Raw genomic sequence first — 17,350 nt, forward strand, 5'->3', positions numbered from 1 at the left:
ATACCACAGATCCAATCCCAGAAGATGGTATAGAATGTATACCGCCCGGCCAAGATGAGGTAAAAGCAGCAATCAACCGGCTGAAGAATAATAAAGCAGCAGGAGCCGTACCAGCCGAGCGGTTTAAAACCGGAGGCGACGCGCTGATAAGGTGTATGCATCAGCTAGTTAGCACCATCTGGCAGGAAGAACGCATACCCGACGATTGGAAGAAAGGAGATAAGACTGTATGCTCTAACTATAGGGGGATAAGTCTTCTCCCTATTGTCTGTAAGATAGTGTCAGGGATATTGTGCGAACGATTAAAGCCAATAGTCAACGAAATAATTTGACCATACCAATGTGGCTTTAGAACTGGCAAGTCCACCATTGACCAGATATAAACCCTGCGGCAAATCCTGGGGAAGACCCAAGAGATGCAGATCGACACATATCACCTTTTTGTCGATTATAAAGCAGCATTTGACAGTCCCCTCCGATCAAAGGTATTCCATGCAATGTCTGAATTTGGTATCCCCGCAAAGCTCTTCCGGCTTTGTAGGATGACTTTAACTGATTTGAAGATCATTAGAAGACCTATTAATAATCTTTTAAACATATCTTGTATAGACCTCTCCAAAAAGACAAAAGCCTTTTATAGACTTTCTATAGACTTTTTGAAAGGTCTTTTATTGACCTCGACGACCTTCTAAATTGCTTCATTATACCTTCCCACAAGAAGTCTTCTATAGATCCTTTATAAAGTATTTTATAGACCTTTTTCAAAGTTCTTCTTCAGATCCTTTTAAATAGGTCTTCCAAATACGCTTTTAAAGGGTCTTTTATAAAGCCATTAAAATTTTCCTCTATACAAATTTTCAAAGGTCTTCAATGGACCTTTTCAAACGGTCTTCTATATACCTTTTCAAAAGGTCTGCACTACGTCTTCAGCAGACCTTTTCCAAAGACCTGTTACAGACTTTTTAAAGTTTTACACATAGAACCCTCTACGGACCTTTAATGAATCTTGTATAGGTATTTATTTTAAGGGTATATAAATTTTGATACGGTCAAAAATGTGCCTCATCAAATTAATAGACCCGATGTATTTTTACGGAAGGTAATTCTTGTGGTCCTGACTACAAAGATGTAATTTTTTGTGGAGAAGTTCATACTTTCCGAAATAATGACCCAAAACCTCTAAAAATAGCGGGGTCCCCAATTAAAAAACGTCTACTGAGCATGACAACTCACGAATACTATTACTCGATTTTGTCGTTAATTTGCACATCGGCCCACTTCTTCGGGTACCGGAACTTCTCGAATCCTGTCGAATTTAGTAAATCAACTAATTGGTGGAGGCCATACTTCTTGAGATATGGCCTCAACAATTTCCAAAAAACCCAAGATATGGGCGGAACTTGCACCGCCTACTTTGGTTACTTTCCGATGTCAAGGTGAAAAACGCCGATAAACTGCTCAGTTTTTCCCATCATTTTTTTGTTGTCGCACAGTGTATTTAACTTTCTTGTGTGATTAGTGATGCTCGTGTTCAACTATATATCTGCTTACGGTAAATTCAAATACATACATACATAAATAACAATTTTAAAATCATTTTGTCCGTGATGTTTTTTTTTTAATATCAAATCACCTTATATGTAAGATTTTATCTAATCTAAAATAATTATGTACCTGATATCGTCCCTGCATTTAATATCGTAATATTTCTTCGAAACAAACATCATGTTGGAAGAAGGTTTACATCGGTCCACTCTTCCCGGTACTGTCTTCAAAAAAGTAAACCCCTTCTCTGTTAACTGCTCTTTAGGCCGGACCATTTTTCGGGATAAAAGTCCGAAATTTCCCTAAAGATAGCTACAGTCTTTTAAAACTTTTATACGATCAAAATGTGCCCAATCGAAATAATGTTTGGACGCAATCCGTTTGAGACAATTCGGACTCGATTTTGCCATGTCCGTCCGTCGGTCTGGGTTCAAAATATGGGCTTCGTAATATTTTATCCGAACTTAGATGGACCATATCGGTTTACTCCCTAGGGTACCCCATAAAAGTTCAAATTTGTTCGCTAAAATGGTGCGCACCAAAATATTTGAAGGGAGTAACCGATTTAGTCCGTACTTTGCACTTCATAATATTTCTACCACTCCTTCGGGTACCTCCCACACAAAATTTCGGAGAAATGCCGTTTAAGACCTGCTTTCGAATCGCTTTGTTTTTTTTGCAACAGGTTGTTCTCGGGGCCCTATTTCGACAGTACAAGATATGTTCATGGGTAATTTCATACTTCCTGAGAAAATGTTGCAAAAGCCGTAAAAAAAACTACGGTCACAATGTGTAACGGCTGGTGCGCACGTCTGCTATAGAACCGGATACTGCGTTGGTCCAAACGTTCCATAACATAATATATTTGCGAATCTTTCTTCTTCCACTCATTCCGGTACCTCCCCCCAAAGTTTCGCTAAATTGAACGAAGCGACCAAGATTTGGATTTCATAATATTTTGTCTGAATATAATTTAGGTTCGAAAAAGTGTCATACCGGTCTAGTCCTTAGGGTACCTCACTTATATTATTCAAAACCTTTTTTTAAGTACAGTTTAACGTCTGTCTTTTTACAGCGATATTATGTTTTTCGTGGACAAGTCCATGCTATACTGGTCCAAAAAATTAAATTATACGGTGAGCAACTGAAATGAATGTTGAGCGCGATATCTATCGTAAGATCCAATTCCAAAATGGACTATGTCGGTCCATTCCTTCAGGTAACTCTTCCGTAACACAAAATAATTTGTTGGGAAAGGGGTTAGGGTTGTGTAGCCGGTATTCGATCAGCCTATAGACGAGAGTTTCAATTTACATACATAGGCTGAGGGTATATCTTCGTGGGCAAAGCCGACTGATACTTTTTTACTTGTTAAAAAAAATAAGGATATGTCTCGCATCGTTTTTAACATTTTTGCAGCAGGTTGTCCTTGCAATGACCCAAACGCTCAAAAAACCCCTGCTTGTACCAATAAAAATGAATAATGAACACGATGAAACCGAAACTTTGCTTTTTGCAAAATTTCTACCAACGGTACATCAAGTTTTAATAACGTCTATATCGGGCAACACCTCCCATATGAAAGTCCAACATTTTGGCAGTTTAAGATCTTAGCTGGCCCATTACAGAACATTTGTTCCATAAGCCGAACTAAGAAAAGATCTCCAATTCTCTCTATTTGTTGCTTTGCACTCTGGAATACCGCGCCTTTTCAACTCCTTATCCACTTGTTTGAGCCATCTATTCTTTGGCCTGCCAATTCTGCGTGCACCGCCAAGCGGTTCGTATTTATACGGCTTTTTAGCGGGGTCATCTTCGACCATTCTTATGATATGGCCTAGCCGACGCAATCGTTGCATCTCGATACGTTTAACTATATTGATGTCGTTGTATAGCAGATACAGCTCGTGGTTCATGCGTCGTCGATATTCACCGTCAACGCAGATTGGTCCGTAGATCTTTCGAAGAATTTTTCTCTCAAACACACCAAGCACTGCCATGTCTGCTTACGCAAGTACCTAGGCTTCGGAGCCATACATCAGCACGGGTAGATCAGTGTTTTGTAGAGCGTTGTTTTTGTTTGACGAGATGTGGCTTTTTAAACTGCTTACTTAAACCAAAGTAGCATCTGTTGGCCAATACAATTCTTCTTTTTATTTCACAACTGATGTCGTTTGTTGTGTTTACGGAGGTGCCGAGATAGACGAAGTCTTTTACTACCTCAAAATTATAGGAACCAACTTCCACAGTTGGTCCGAGCTCAATGGACGCATTGCGCGTCGACACCATCAACTTGGTCTTCTCACCGTTTACCGCCAGACACACTTTAGCAGATTCTCCTTCGACCTTCATAAAGGCATCAGTTACTTATTTAACTGATCGTCCCATGATGTCTATATCATCAGCATAAGCAAGTAACATGTGGCTATTGGTGTAGATTGTGCCACTTCTTTTGACGTTTGCCTCTGGTATAACCTTTTCCAGCAGGATGTTGAAGAGATCACACAAAAGGCTGTCTACTTGTCTGAAACCTCTTTTGGTACAAAACTCTTCGGAGAGGTTCTTTCATATTTTAACTGAGGATCTCGTGTCAATTAAAGTCATTTTACAAAGCCGAATGAGCTTTGCGGGGATACCAAATTCAGACATGGCTTGGAATACCTTTGAACGCAGCGGGCTATTGAAGGCTGCTTTATAATCGACAAAAAAGTGGTAGGTGTCCATCTGCATCTCTTGGGTCTTCTCCAGGATTTGCCGTAGGGTAAATATCTGGTCAATGGTAGACTTGCCAGGTCTAAAGCCGCATTGGTATGGTCCAATTATCTCGTTGACCATAGGCTTTAGTCGTTCGCACAATATCCCTGACACGATCTTGTAGGCAATAGAGAGTAGTCTTATGCCCCTATAGATAGAGCATACAGTCTTATCTCCTTTCTTGTGGACGGGACACAGGATACTCAGGTTCCAATCGTCGGGTACTCGTTCTTCCTGCCAGATTGTGCTAACTAGCTGATGAATACACCTTATCAGCGTGTCGCCTCCGATTTTGAACAGCTTGGCTGGAAAGCCATCGGCTCCTGCTGCCTTATTATTCTTCAGCCGATTTATTGCTGCCTTTACCTCATCTTGGCTGGGAGGTAAACATTCAATACCATCTTCTGGGATTGGGTCTGTGGTATCTTTGTCGTCTTCGCTGCCAACAGTTTTGAAAAATGTTCTTTCCATATCCTGAGCACACTGTCTGTATCAGTTACCAAATTACCTTGCTGTTCTCTACAGGAGGATGTGCCTGTACCAAAGTCATCAGTTTGGTGCTTGACTCTTTGGTAGAATTTTCGGACTTCATTCTGGTTCCTGTACATCTCGATTTTTTCACACTCCCGCTTTTCCATCTCCCTCTTTTCCCTTTTCCTGCGGAAAAGATGTTTCTCCTCTCGTCTTTTCTCCCGATATCTCTCTCGTGCGCTATGCGTTGCTACTGATTGTAAAGCAGCCCTATATGCCGCATTTTTCTCTTCGGTAGCAGCACGACACTCATACCATGGTTGCCTTGGTGGAGGTCTCTGGTATCCAAGTATGGATTTTGCGGCTGTTTGCCTGGAGTGGTCAATACTTTGCCATTGCCCTGATATGTTATCGGGATGAGGAATGCTTTGATTAAGCAATTGGGCTAGTTGAGTGGAATATGCTGTGGCTATCTGTTGTGATTGCAGCTTACCGATGTCTAACTTTCGTGTAGTGTCTGTTCGTACTTTGTTTGCTACGTTTAACCGGGTGCGTACCTTTGCTGCAACAAGGTAGTGGTCCGAGTCTATGTTTGCTCCTCGGAATGAACGCACATCCAACACGCTTGATGAATGTCTTCCATCTATCACAACGTGATCAATTTGATTTCTTGTTTTCTGATCTGGAGAGAGCCAGGTGCCCTTATGGATGTCGAGATGGTGAAATCTGCTCTGCTAACTACCATGTTTTTTGACGCTGCGAAGTCTATCAGCCTCATACCATTGTCAGATATTTCACTGTGGAGACTGAATTTTCCGACTGTTGGGCCAAAGATATTTTCCTTTCCAATTTTGGCATTAAAATCGCCTAGAATAATTTTTGTCATGGGCAGGACAACGGTCATATGTTTCTTCTAAGCGCTCATAAAATATATCTTTGGTCAGTTCGTCCTTGTCTTCAGTTGGAGCATGAGCGCAAATAAAGCTGATGTTGAAGAATTTTGCTTTTATTCGAATTGTATTTATGACGATCGGTGACCTTTGTTTCCATAGTAATTTGTATGTGGTCAAAGGTACATTTTCACGAAAATTCTCTAAAATCCACTTTTATGGTCAAATCGATGAACATTTTTAGCAGTTAATTTTTGTGGCTAAAAAACTAATCCTACAAAAAATTTTGAAAATCATAATAGATTTTATGTTAGGGATTTTTAGTCCGATAATATCGATAAGCAAAACTATCTTTTGATATTGAATTTAAAAAACGAATCGATACTATCGATTGTGCCATCGATATTTTTCTAGCTTTAGTCATTCCAATGTTCTTTTTAGGAGCTCGTAAAATGTATTTTTTGCCAGATAGTTTTCGTCTTAGGCAGCAGCATTGATATAAACGCGGGGGTTATCATCGCTTGAAGGTTCATTCGTGTTTTGCTTTGAGAAGTGTCTTTCTAATAATATGTTACTAACCTAATGCCTCAGCCTAGCTTTCTTTATAATATAAGTTGATCTTGATATTGAAATATAAGGGGTGGTACACAGTGATTCAAATTTGTATATGTAAATGGATAAAATACGTTACAGTACAAATATACTCGAAACTGACTAATTAAAAATTATTATTTTTTTTAATTTTTACCAAAAGGTTAATTGAGATAAAATTACCATTTTGAAGAAACATTGAAAAACATAAAAAAAATTTAAAATTATAAAAATTTTGATTTTGATTTCTATATATCGATCTATAATTAGTGGTTCTAGGTCCATAATATGTTTTTAAAAACTTTGACTTTTAGTAATAAATTTCTTCAATTCGTGCGGGAAATGAAAATTATAGAAATTATTCACCACTTTCACTTTACTTCGCAATAATATTTCCAGATCCCAGGCTATGTGTATTTTGTTAAATACATTTATAGCATACCCAATTATCACTTTTCTTTATTGAAGAAAAAACAAAACACAAAACAATTTCATGACGTTATTTTTGCGTTATCGTTTTTATTTATTTTCCGCTGATTCATACCTTTTTGACCCATGTCTGTACTTATTAGGAAGTAATATTTTCTTTAACCAAAGAAATTTTTCCTCTACGTTTCATTTTCTTATAAATATTGTTTGTTGCCATTTTCCGTTTTGGAAAATTTAAAATCCCATTGAATAAAATAAATGTTTACTAAAATCAAAGCGAATGAATGATACTACGTAAACAAATGGTCGGCGGAGCAAAGGTGGGCGGGGGGTTCAAAGAAAGAGTCAATATTCGACATACATATGTAGATGATGTTTATTTTTTTTTCATTTTATTTAAAAAAATGTTAAAGAGAATTTGAAATATTCGAATATTAACTTTGAATAAAATTTCGTTCTCTATAAAAACAATACAAAAAAACTTTTCGAATTTCGAATAAAATTTTTTGGGGTGTTCATTTTGTTGTGTTCTCTACAAATAATTGAAGTGTTAATGCATAATTCTGTTTCTCTATAGCTCTTGCTGATGCTCCTTAAGAGCTAGTGAGAGTGGGAGAAAGCTTTGTGCGTGTGTCACGCCATCAGTACTAACAATAGTACAAAATGTAGAAAAATGTACTAAAGTAAAATATGTACATCCAACAAAATTATGTACCTTCTATAATAATGAAATAAGTAGAATATTCTAATTTATTAAGAAACATTTCAGGTAAAATTTGGTAGCCTCATGAGCGAAGTAATGCATTTCAAAGTCATTACCAGTAGTTGAAAAATAATGTTTTTTAATTTGCAAGTAAAAATGACGTATTTACCTATTGCAAAGTAATCACTTATGTACGGTGGAACAGAGAGTCTGTGTGGTCAGATCCAAGCGAAAGCAAACTTCTTTGTCCCTAAAAAATTTTGAAATAAAACTAATAAACAGAATCAGTCAACATTGCCGACATCTAAGTATCCTCAGCATATGACGTGGTCGTAACAAAGCGATTCCAAAACTTCGTTCGAATTTAGGGGATTACATACCAATAGTTTTAGGGTCTTTCATGGTATGAACGTCTTGCTACTGCATCGCTCACATACAAGAAAACAATCTCTCGGCGGCGTGTTCTTCGATACCAGATTGACCCGGAACCACACAAAATCCGTGTTCCGGCCAGCGGCTCCACGTCAGTGTATAGATTTTTGTATTTGTATCGTTTTTCTGTTGGGCAGCCTGATCTTCTGTTCCGTGCCGGGACGGAGGAAAATCCAGGACTAGTTTATTTGTGGTCAGTTTGACACATCGGCATCCACCAGACTGAACCTTCGGTGAGATACAATAGATGTCGGGAGTGGGTGCATCTCAGGGATTGTTCTGAACTCGTCCATGCGAGGGACTACGATAGGGACTATAAGTCGCCATTATCTGAATATGCGACATCCCCCAGTCCCCGCCGTTGTTCCAATCCCTGAAAATACATCCTTTTGCAATTTAATTGCAAAGGACCCCGAGCTAAGATCGAGGAAATAGTGGAATTCATGAGTCAGAAAAAAAATATGGTCGCCGCGGTGCAGGAAACCAAGCTCAACAACAACTGCAGCTTACTACGTTGTGATAATTACAATGTACTGAGGAAGGATCGCTCGCAATGTATGGTGTCAGACATCAGTGTGGAACTGCCGAGGTAGAGTTGCTTAGGTATATGTATATACCGCCAATAAATAGCTTTACTCCAGGTTATAAGTGAAGTGAGACCAAATTTCCCAGCAGAGGCGGTGAGATTGGGGAATGAGCTTCGTCGAGCCAATCCCAGTGACCCCAGAATCAGTTAGCTGACACTGAAAGTTAACAGGTTGGTCGGAGCGGAAAAACGGTAAATCATCTGATGAATTGTCACATAGGAGCCGGAATAACTGAATTGTGGGCATTGGGTTAGTCACTCTCGAACCCTGGGAAGATGAATAATAGGACCTCAGTCACGCTTGGCAACGTTATGTATTTTATTTAATCGACATTTTCTCGAGCAACTCGGGGGTGAGAGCGCGAACAGTCGTCTACTTCTCATTAGATATCTTCCTGCTGAGAAGGAACCGCCACAATTTACAATGGATGATATTGCGAATGCTACCAGAAACTCAAAATCATCCAAAGTGTTGAGTCCTGATGAAAGCTCCATGGTAATGCTGAAACAGCATGGGTTCCGTAAGCAATCTCCACAAATGTTAGTCGATGACTCAACCAGAACAAGCCGTGCGATAGGACAGTTTTTGTGGCACTCAAAAATCAAAAGCCTTTGATACTGTCAAGCACTCCAAGCTGTTTGCGGACATCTTCCGGTCATGTTTGTAACGTTCGATAATCAATCATATGTGTGGACTACGAGGAAATCAGAAGTCTATTTGATTGATCTTAGCTTCTTATTCCACGCGCAGAATATGCAAATATCCGCCACTATATCTAGGGCCACTCATTCTTCACCAGTCCATATGGTGGAGGTAGGACTAAACTGAATGTCGTGGTCGATCGTTGCAGAACTCCCTCCCCAAGATACTAGGGGTTATATACGATAGCATGTTCACGTTGTCCGCGCATGACACAGCTATCTGCGATATGCTGAGGTGTAGCAACAAGTCGTAACCGGCAGCACTTAGGGAAAACCTTGTTGACCGCATGTAATGCGATTGGTCGGCCTGTGAAAAGCTATGCGGCGCCAGTGTGGTACCGAATATAAGAGCAACGCAATGGAAAAACTATTCAAACCTGTCAGTATGCCGCCTCCTCATGTCTTCAGTGGACCATCTACATGAGAACCATTCACATGATTTCTGATATCTGCCGAGCACTACTGGTCCGTACAACCCACTGCAACTTTTCATCAGCCTTACCAAACCTACTCAACTAACACCTGAAGATTTGTGGCTACAACTCATGAAAAAGCCACATTACTAGACCTGGATATACAGCCATCATCAACCTCACGGCAGCGTGTTCTTACGTACCTGATCGACCCGAAATAGTGTTTCGGTCAGCGGCTGCCAACCCAGCTTCAAATCTATGCTTCTACGTAGGTCTCATGCTGATACAACAACAACCATATCCTATGCCTTTATAACAACAACCATTTTAGCGAATTGCAGATGTTTGGGATCTGCTTAAACTTTACAAAAGGGATTTTACTCCTGTCATTGAAGTGTCGGAAAAGAAATTGTATGTCGTCTCTGACTGACATAAGATTGGGATGTTGGATGAGTCCGAGCTACTTTCGGAACCATCCGGTATCGCTGAGCTCCTAAACGTGGACACAATCGTTTGTATTGTCCTCTTTCGTTTCGATGGGTGGATGGTATAGGCTACAGTAGGTTTGCGGCTGGAATATCCAATGCGGCCTTTGCTTTATGCTTAGGGCTTTATGCTTTAAAGGAGGCTTTAAGTAATGACCGCTCATAAATGTGGTTTCTGTGAGAAATCATCCCTAACATGTAGCCAATGGAAAGACACACATCAAAAAAAAAAAATCACTTTCCTTTTCCACCTTCAAATTATCCGTTTCTTACTTCTGGGAAGTTCGTGCTAACCTTAATACTTAAAGAAGAATCATTAACCCCCGATTATAAAGTTTGTGTATGAAAATGTACTGACAAAGCTCCCCCATTTCCCATCCCTTACATTAAATATTTGATTTTTCTCTCCCTCTCTTTAAAATATTTTCGGATTATGAATATTATATGTTCGTGAGTGATGAGAAGAAGTCTCTCAATCGATCGACCTAGGTTGAGATTTTTGTTATTGTTGTTCATTTTCATTTTCCTCCTCTTTTTCAACGCACATCTAGCGGTCGGTTGGTTGATCCTAAACGGTTCTGTTCGTTGGTGTACGGTTGGTGTGTGTGCTCTTCTGGTGTGGGATGGGGACTGCTCGCAATTGGTAATCGGTATTGGCCAAATTATTTAGTTTTTCCTCTCATTTCGTTTAAAAAACGCAAAGCGTGCGGCACGCAATTCCGTGGCACGGTTCGTTCGTCGTACAACACACAATCGATCGATCAGTTCTGTTGAGTCGAATACTCGATACAGTTCGCAGCCGTGTTGTGTATGTGTGCGGTGGACAATCATCGTCGTGTTATTACTTTTTGATGACCATCCATCCTGTCATAGATATTTAGTAGCTCGCATTAAATGTAGCTATCTACTACCCCTACCAATCTACCAGCCAACCAACTAACAGCTGTTTGTCAGTTAGCCAGGCTGGTAATCGGTGCAAAAAAGCGAACAAAAAAATCGAAATAAATTGTGGAATAAACGATATAAGAAGAATTTTCAGTGAATCGGGAAAGCAAAATCGAAAAAAGTGTCATGAAGAAATAAAACACAATCGAAAATCAACAATTTTTAAAATTAAACAAATTCAAAAAAAAGTATGAAAAATAATTATTCAAAATTTTTTGTGTTCATTTTCTAAGTGAAACTAAAAATAAGTTCCTCTCTTATGTTTTATTATATTATGTGGGATTTGTACAACTACTGTTCGTTGTTCGGTTGCTAAAAATATAATTCGTGTGCTTAATTTTCTAACAAAAGCAAAGCCAAACTGAATTTTCATTAAAAAAATCAAATATTTTAAAATCATAAAACTGTGAATAACAAATTAAAACCAAAACTGGTAACAGTACTCCAGCAGTTTATCTAAGCCATCATCAATTACATCTTAATTATCTTGCCTTGCTTTTGAACGAATCCAACACCTCCTCTTTGCCCAGTGAAATGAAAAACGAAATCCCTGTTTATCTGTGACATAATTTACTTTAAATTTTTTCGAACATTTCGAAAAACAATGAGAAAAAAGTTCTGTTGATTTCGTTTATTTTCGGTTGTCGTTTCTTACGTTTTGTGCTTTTTTTGACCGAAAGACCACCAGAAACCAACCGTTGGAGGAGACCCCCCGACAAAAACCCCAAAAAAAAAACGAGAAAAAAAGTTTATCGAAAATTTTGTGCAAGTGTATAGTGTTTGTGTATCTGTGCTCAGTTGGTCGGATGCTGGCTGCCTGCTTGCTAGCTAGTGTCTAGCGCCTGTTGTTCGATTTGATTTTTTCCCTATAGAGATATATTGAACGAGAGTTTGCCGCAGAACACTTGACTGGCCATTTCATTATATGGTGGCCGTGTGTGTGTGAAAAATTTATGTAGAGAAAGCCAAAAGGCAAGGAAAAACAAAGCAGCCGCCGCATTCATCAATGCAATAATGAACAACATGAGCGAGCGAGCAGCAGCCCAACCACGTATGAATGTGCGATGATGTTCATTTGATGTTCGAAAATATTTTTTTTCGCTTGTACGAGGAGAAAATTGAAAATTTATTTCAATAGCTAATGTGATTAAACAAAATTTATCAAATAACATCATAAACTTTTTATTATGATTTTTTTTTATTAAAAAAATGTTTCTGGTTTTATATGAAGAATCAATTCCTTAACATTAGTTACTGGAAAGGTAAATTATATAAAAATTTATCATATAAACAATCTTAGAACTATAGATTTTCAACTTTACATGGATTTTCAACATGACGATGGAAGTAGGGTTTGATAACACTATGCAACACTGAAAATGCAAACAACTTCTAGTATGCATTTTTTGAAAGTACACAGATCCAGTTCGGATTTTATGGCCTCATCTAAACCGGGCTAAATCTACACTTTTTTGCATTTATTAGGCCTTGCTGTCTTTAGCAATATTGTAGCACTAAACTAGTAGAACTTATCTTTTGAAGAGACCACATAAGAAAAACTCCATCTAGGGCATCAAAATCTATAAAATATAGAAAATTTTACATAATTGCTGAAATTCTGCTCTGTATCGGCTAAACTATTGGGAGTTGAACCAAGTAACCTTTTGCAAAAATCTTCCAAATAAAGTTCTCAACAACTCTTTAGAACATTCTGAAACTCTAAAATGCTTTCTTCATGTTGTTTCAGCGGTATTTTGCATCATATCTTTTATAACACGTATTTCAAACACAGTTCACACCAACAGTTTATTCTCGCATTTCGGATTTCACCACATTATTGACATATTTATTAAATGGTTGTTGAAAAATATACTGAAAACAACGTGATGGAGACATTTTACAACAATGGAATGTTCTAAAAAGTTGTGTATTACATTTCAGCGAATATTTTTCTAAAAGAAAACTTTAAGACAAGATTAACGGTTTTGGAGATATGGTTCGAAATGTATACAAATTATGGAAATTTTCGTTATTTATAAAGTTTGAGGCAATAAATTTAGTTTTTCGAATTCATTATTTCTCCAAATATTTGAATCTTGCCCTTATCTACAAATTTGCTTCAGAGGTCAGATGAAGATTCACATAGGTTTCAGAGATATAGCCCAGAATTGCTTTAAAAAGTCAATATGTTTAGATAGGGCCATAAAACCCAAGCTGGATCTGACACAACAAAACCCAACTGGGCTTTTTTGTCGTTTGAGTCTGTACTTTCAAAAAATCCACAGATCAAATTGTTTGCACAAGATTACCTTAAAAATGTTGCACAGTGTATTATGTCAGACAGAAGCAGATATATCCGTATTGGAAATAATTGTGGAATTACAACCAACCAAAGCTGAGATATTCGTCATTACAATTCAAGTAAAAAAAAAACCTTTTTTCCATCATTGTAAAGGTGACATTTTCTTCTTCTATAGATAGGCTTTGCCATTGGAATACCTCTATTATAAGCTGAGATTTTAGCAAAAGAATAAAACGTTGAATTTTCCTCCATATACGTATGTTTCTTAAGAATTCTGACTCTTGAATATTATTCGATCATCAAACGAATAGCCTTTTTCCCCTCTGGTACCAACATCAACCGCCAAAACCATATGGAAAAATATATACAAGGATTTGGTGTCTAAAACTCCCACCGAAATGGCTGAAATGTGGTATTAAGTCTTCGTTAGGGGTATGAAACTTTACACCTGAAATTTGCCAGTATGGGTCCACGTCTTCATATAGCCCCCATAGAACGGTACCTCCCGATTTCCGATATTTTGAAGGTTGTGGCCTCAACATCACACTTAAATGGCATTTTGTATAAAGTCTTCGTTGGGAGTATAAAACTTTCAACCTTAAATTTGTCAGTATAGGTCCACGTCTTCATATAGCCCCCATAGAACGGTACCTCCCGATTTTCGGTATTTTGAAAGTTGTAGCCCTAATATCCCACCGAAATGACTGAAATTTGGTATTTAGTCTTCGTTGGGGGTATAAATCTTTCCACCTGAAATTTCTCGGTATAGGTTCACGTCTTCATATTGCCCCCATAGAACGGTACATCCGGATTTCTAGTATTTTGAAGGTTGTGGCCTCAATATCCCACCTAAATGACTGAAATTTGGTATTAAGTCTTCGTTGGGGGTATACAACTTTCCACCTGAAATTTCTCGGTATATATCATATAGCTCCCATAGAATGGTACCTCCGGATTTCTGGTATTTTGAAGGTTGTGGCCTCAAAAACCCTCCGAAATGGGTGAAATTTGGTATTATTATAGTACGGTACCTCCCGATTTCCGGTATTTTGAAGGTTGTGGCCTCAATATCCCGCCAAAATGGCTGAAATTTGGTATTAGGTCTTCCTTGGGGGCAAACAACTTTCCACCTAAAATTTGTCGGTTTAGGCCTTCATATAGCCCCCATAAAACGATACCTCCCGATTTTCGGTATTTTGAAGGTTGAGGCTGTGGTTCTACATTTCTCTATTTTATTGACTTGTCTGAAAAGAATTTTAAACAGAAAAATTGTACATACAAACATTTTTGTACCTACTATTGAAATATTTGTTGCATAAGAAAATATTTAAAATGCATATGCAAAAATTTATGCATTTTGCGTATGTCATATGTTTCGATTGCATATTAATCAGAAGCCAAAAATATGCCCAGTCCCAAAATTTGACATGAATCGGACCAAAAATATAGATTGTGTCTACCTGTATCTCTGAAGACTTCTCAAGAATTATTTGGACTAAACTATTTTTTCATTCCACACAAATATAGGAAGATCGGTTCATTCTTGGTCCACCGGCTTCAATGATATTTGCAGAAAAACACGTTTAAAGTTTATATGTTACTTAGATGGATTTATATTATAAGCAGAACAGTTTGTTCCATATGCCTACTACTTTACTTCTCCACTTTTTGATGCCACGTTTTGTGATAACAGCTTAAACTTAGACTTTCCATGGGATTTTCCCTTGCGACGTATACCGTCAAATGGCTCGTATTAATATGCCTTTATGGGCGGGAACATCTTTATTCTTCCTATTGACATGACCCAGCCAACGCAACCGTTGTTACTCGATACGTTTTACTATACCACTGTCGGTAGATTGGTACAACTCGTGGTTCATATGACACCGGTATTTAACTTTAACGCATACTGGTCCATAAATAGTTCGAAGATTTTTTCTCTCAAACTCACCAAGTTCTACCTCATCAGCTTTCGCAAGGACCTATGCTTCGGATCCATACATAAGTACGGATAGTATCAGTGTCTTGCAGGGTGTGATTTTCGTTTAACGAGCGTTGGTTTTGTTTTTAAACTGTTTACTTAGACCAAAGTAGCTTCTATTGGCCAATATTATTCTTCTCTTTATTTAAAAGCTTATGTTGTTCCTTTCATTTATAACGTTACTGAGGTAAATAAAGTCATTTACTACCTCAAAATTGTAGTTATCACCATTTGTGTTGGTACCATAAACTTCGTCTTGTGGCCATTGCCAGATCCACTTTGGTGGACTCTTTTTAAACTTTTGCAAGGGTGGCTGTTACGGCTCGCGTTAATCGACCAAACGCCAGTTGCTTTGCAAATTTCTTAAGTATTGTATTTCATAACGCCATAATACTTAACAACTGATAATTTTTAACGCAGTTAAACAAGTAATATGTATTCGCAGTTGCAATCCAGGCACAATGCATTAGAAACTGAAATATATATACACGAAATCTAAGAAGTCAAAATGGGTTAAGTTCGGCCGGGCTAAACTTTTTATACCCTTCACCATGAAATATTCTGAGCTGTGGACTAATAAGTTTACTCTCTGTCCTCTATTTTAGGTGGAGAAGTTACTTGACCACTAGGAACCAAATTATAGCTAATTCGATCTGAAAACGTAGCTAAAAACGTGAAAACCCCGAAATCGGATGGTACCGTCATATGGGGGCTATAACAAAACGTGGGTGGACCTATATTCGTAATTTTATTTACTACTGGGAACCCTAAATGCCAAATTATAGCTAATTCGGTCAGAAATGTAGCTAAAAATTCCAAAATACCTGAAATCGGTATAACGGTACCGTTATATAAGACTATACCAAAACGTGGATCTATGTCCACAATTTTCAATGCAGAAGTTTGTGGGACACTTCGAATCTTAAATGCCAATTTAGTGCTAATTCGCTCTCAAAATGTAGCTATAACCGTCAAAATAGCTGAAATCGGGCGGTACCGTTATATGATTTAAGTTCAGACCAAAGTCACATGTGCACAGCCCGTTATCTCAATTCATACGGTAGATAGCGTGATTATAACATAGGGACGGACATTACTAAATCAACATGGAACTTTACGCTGATCAAGAAAATATGAGTAAAGGACAAAAAAAATTTAGTTCCATGATGCCAAGGTTTGCACTATTATAATACGCGAACTATTGTAGTTTACCAGTAACTATGACTATTACTGGATCAAATTAAGTGTTTTTAAACAAAGCTCAAAAACAAAATTTAGCAACAAAATTTAATTTGCGTGGAAGTTATGACCGCGCAAATGAATAAACATAGGCAGAAACACGTTGAAGCTAGCTAGGTTTTTACGTTGCCATTCTATTACTGGTTAAACCATTCAAATGACGGACATCTGTCCAAAGTAAAAGTAGAAGAATACAAAATGAATATTATACCTCTAACGTAACACTTTTCAAAATTTCCACTGCATCCAACTTTTATGGATACTGACATTTTGAAGCCGGATTTTAGGTGTTTTTTTGTATTTTTTATTAACCTAGGACGTGCATTCGGGTATTAAAAAAAAACAATCATAGAATTAAAGCACTCTCGATTACGCATGATTTGATATGTATATTGATTATTTAGCCCACACAGCATCACAGTAACCTACTGGCAAAGGCCAACATTTAGTGAGATATTTTTTCTAAAAAAATCTATTTTTTTGGGTACAGTATTTACACTATCCTTTTGAGTGTGCTGGGACCCCAAGATATTTTAGTTTTTGACGGTCCGGATCATATAAATCATAGATCGTGAAAATCCATCCACTAGAACGGCGGAAACGGCTACAGCAGAAATTGACAATTTTGCGAAAAATGTTTTTGAAAATATTTAGGACTAATTCGCTTTTTATGTGGATCCATTCCATTTCAACGAAGGAGCTGAAATCCTGCTCCCAAAGGACTTTATCTCTAATCATAAAGCTTATGAACTAATTCCTTTAAAGAAAAGGAACACCCAACATCGATTTTTAGGGAACTAGGATACCCAACACTAGTTTTAAAATACTGTTACTTATCATAGTCAGCCACAAATGTATGATGGGTAGAAAAATCATTCGACA

At 37.8% G+C, this 17,350-nt stretch overlaps 2 protein-coding genes across 24 annotated transcripts in view; one reads left to right on the forward strand and one right to left on the reverse strand.

Annotated features, from left to right (window-relative positions):
- Shawl (Shaw-like) overlaps window positions 1-17,350 on the reverse strand; it is a 278,379-nt gene that overhangs the window by 198,332 nt on the left and 62,697 nt on the right. The window lies entirely within an intron of this gene.
- jp (junctophilin) overlaps window positions 1-17,350 on the forward strand; it is an 83,294-nt gene that overhangs the window by 11,420 nt on the left and 54,524 nt on the right. For 3 of the 20 annotated variants that reach the window (XM_073966822.1, XM_073966825.1, XM_073966826.1), the window contains exon 1: window positions 12,183-12,208. The exons of 14 other annotated variants lie outside the window; for them this stretch is intronic. The gene's annotated coding sequence lies outside the window, so the exon portion shown is untranslated. Of the gene's footprint in view, window positions 1-5,743; window positions 11,135-11,818; window positions 12,209-17,350 lie in introns of those variants that run through there. 3 more of the 20 variants (XM_073966818.1, XM_073966821.1, XM_073966816.1) reach the window with 2 other exon arrangements.

The sequence above is a fragment of the Musca autumnalis genome, unplaced genomic scaffold (assembly GCF_047663935.1).
Source record: "Musca autumnalis isolate F117 unplaced genomic scaffold, ASM4766393v1 scaffold_2, whole genome shotgun sequence".
NCBI classification, from domain to species: Eukaryota; Metazoa; Arthropoda; class Insecta; order Diptera; family Muscidae; genus Musca; species Musca autumnalis.